Below are 3,606 nucleotides of genomic sequence, written 5' to 3'. Positions count from 1 at the left end.
AATTCAAAGGAGATTCAAATATTGTACATAGATAAACTTGCTCATAAACCCACAATTCATCGGATCTCGACAAACACACCGCAAAAGAAGATTACATCGAATAGATCTCCAAGAAGATCGAGGAGAACTTTGTATTGAGATCCAAAGAGAGAGAAGATGCCATCTAGATAATAACTATGGACCCGTAGGTCTGAAGTAAACTACTCACACATCACTGGAGAGGCCATGGAGTTGATGTAGAGGCCCTCCGTGATCAATGCCCCCTCCGGTGGAGCTCCGAAAAAGGCCCCAAGATGGGATCTCTCGGGTACAGAAGCTTGCGGTGGTGGAATTACGTTTTCGCGGTGCTCCTGGATGTTTGGGGGGTACGTGGATATATAGGAGGAAGAAGTAGGTCGGTGGAGCAACAAGGGGCCCACGAGGGTGGAGGGCACACCTAGGGGGGTAAGCGCGCCCCCCTGCCACGTGGCTTCCTCGGTTGTTTCTTGGCGCCCACTCCAAGTCTCCTGGATCACGTTTGTTGAGAAAATCACGTTCCCGAAGGTTTCATTCCGTTTGGACTTCGTTTGATATTCCTTTTCTGCGAAACACTAAAATAGGCAAAAAACAGCAATTTGGGCTCGGCCTCCGGTTAATAGGTTAGTCCCAAAAATGATATAAAAGTGTAAAATAAAGCCCATTAACATCCAAAATAGATAATATATTAGCATGGAGCAATCAAAAATTATAGATACGCTGGAGACGTATCAGAGCCCTCCGTGGACTCGCCCAACCGTTACCCTTCGTGGGATGAAGTCTCCATCAACATTGATGTACGATAACACCACCTATCGAAACCATGCCAAAAATCTCCATGTCTACATTGCGTTTTCTCCCTCCAAACTCCTCCTCTTTCCCTTCATATGCAATGATTTACATTCCGCTTCTATACTCTTAGAATTGCATGTGTAGGTTGTTTGCTTGACTTGTGTTAAGTTGCTAAAATCTGCCAAGACTTAAAATTGGGAAAAGGCTAGATTTTTATTTGGTCAAGTTGTCTAATCCCCCCTCTAGACATACTTTCGATCCTACACCAGAGCCAGACCACAGCGGCCCTACTGCGGCCCCTGCACCCGCCCTGCTGCCGGAGCCAGGCCCGTCGCCACCACCCTTCCCGCGGTCGTCCTCCCTACGGCCATCCTCCACCCTCCCTATGAACATCCTCCATCGGCCCTCCTCCACCACCGTCGGAGCCAAGGTGAGCTTCTTTTTTGTTTTTTCCACTGTTCTTTGTTGTTTAGGTTTAGGTTATTGATAGGTTAATTAGGTTATTGGTATGTTTAGGTTAGTGGTAGGTTTAGGTTTAGATAATTAGAAGGTGAAAGTTGAAAAAAAATAAGTATAAGTAGAAGAAGAGGAAAAAGGAAAAAAGGAAGAAGAAGAAGAACCTTGAAAAAAAGAACAATAAGTAGAAGAAGAGGAAAAAGGAGGGGAAGAAGAAGAAGAAGAAGAAAGAAGAAGATGAAAAAAAAGAAGTGGAAGAATAAGATGAAAAAAGAAGTATGAAAAGTAGAAAAAGAGAGTCGATGTGGGTCAATGGTCGTCGAGGGGTCGAGGGGTCGAGTATCGAGGGGAAAAGGAGTCGAGGCTTGAGGGGTCAAGGATCGAGGTGTCGAGGGGTCGAGGGTCAAGGGGCAAAGGGGTCGATGGTCGAGGGGTCGAGGATAGAGGTTCGCCTAGGGGTCTAGGGGTCGAGGATTGGCCATCCCAACCCTAACACCCTAAACCCCTGACCCGGGCACAACACCCCGACCCTGACACAACACCCGGCACGCTGACCCTGACACGACACCCCGACACCCCGACCTCGACACGACACCCCGACCACGACACGGCACCCCGACCCCGGCACAACACCCCGACCCCGACACGACACCCCGACCCCCGACACCTCTCCGGCCTCCAGTTAACCGAAAGGGTGCTCTTCGGCCTTCTAGAGGCCGACGGGGTCATATATTTGTGAAGTATGAGTTAGGTCATATATTTTTCGATTTTGTTATAAAAAACATCATATTTGTGTTGATCTGGTGGTTTTAATTGCGTAGTTGTTTCGTTGCTGCAAGGGTCTGGTATTCGACGAGCTCCTCATTTGTTCGACGAGCTCCGCCCCTGTGTTTGTGGGTGAGCACAAATAACATCTCCTCCTTCCCCCTTCATTTGCTCTGTTCCGGTCTTCGTGCCATTGAAACTTGCTAGCTATAGGTGTCTTCAATGATCAGTGTGTGTGACCACTATGCGTCTCCCGTTCGAAAGGGTTACATCTATAACTTTGCATGCATTTGCATGTTTATAACCATGATTCTTTTGAATTGTCCTACGTAATCCATGGACAGCCCGAATATGTGTAGATTGGGTTCGTTTTCCCATATGCTCTGCTCCGGATCTGATGCAGAATTTCATCAGTGCCTCCCTGTTGTTCTCCTGGTACAAATCCTCTCTGCTTATTGCCGAGACATGTATCTAGAGAACAGCGGGGAGGTGCTGCCAAAATTTTGCGTCGAATTCGAAGTAGAGCATGGGAAAACAAACCCAACCTACGCATACTCGAGTGGGATTAGGACCTACGTTTACCTATTAGTGTCTAGGTTGCATGGACGTAATAAGACTGACAAACTCCATTAACTGATGGATATGGTTTCCTGAATATGTATATATTTCTTACGTGTCCAGTAGCTAGGCAATATGAGTGATCATGCGTGGATGTACACCGGTCACACTAGTTAGGAAGACAAAACCGATGAATGGTTAACAAAAACCAAGGGGTTTGTGAGAGCCGCATTTGCAAGTGGCCAGAGAAAAAACTAGTGCCCCTGTGTCCGGTGCGACAACTATTATAGGAGGAACGAGCTTGAAATGAGTAAACACCTATAAAAGTTTGGTTTTACGCCTAGTTATACGGTCTAGACATTTCATGGTGAGTCTGGCCAACATGGCAGATCCGAGGTTGTTCGTCATCGCACCGACGAGCATGGTACTGGGATTGAAGACATGGTGCAAAACTTTAATGATGCTCAAGACTCGAACGATCAGATGGAGGAATCTGCAAAGGCCTTCAATGAAATGTTGGAGTCTTCAAAACGTCCTCTCCACGAGCACACTAAGCTTTGTCAGCTGAATGCCATCTCACAAATAATGGCTATGAAGCCTCAATTCAACTTGTGCAAAGAAAACTATGATGTGATGATGACAATATTTGGACGTTTTCTACCCAAAGGCCATGTACTACCTAGAAACCTGTACCAGTGAGACAAAATCTTCCGTGCTCTTAAGATGCCCTATAAGAAGATACATGCCTGTGAGAAAGGATGTGCCTTATTTAGGCTTCAGTATGCAGACTTGAACTATTGTCCCATTTGCAAGACATCCAGGTATGTTGTGGTAGACAATGGTATGGGTGAGAAGACGTAGAACAAAATTGTAGTTAATGTTCAATGGTATATGCCAATCATACCAAGACTTCAACATCTTTTCATGGTCGAAGAGACAGCCAAACAGATGACATGGGACAAAACGGGCAAAAGAACCCAAATAGATGCAGATGGGAATCTGATAATGGTGCACACATCG

This window comes from Triticum urartu, chromosome 4A (assembly GCF_056163025.1).
Source record: "Triticum urartu cultivar PI428250 chromosome 4A, HENAU_Tu73, whole genome shotgun sequence".
NCBI classification, from domain to species: domain Eukaryota; kingdom Viridiplantae; phylum Streptophyta; class Magnoliopsida; order Poales; family Poaceae; genus Triticum; species Triticum urartu.
The sequence above is the reverse complement of the archived record's forward strand: the minus strand, read 5'-3'. Positions refer to the sequence as shown.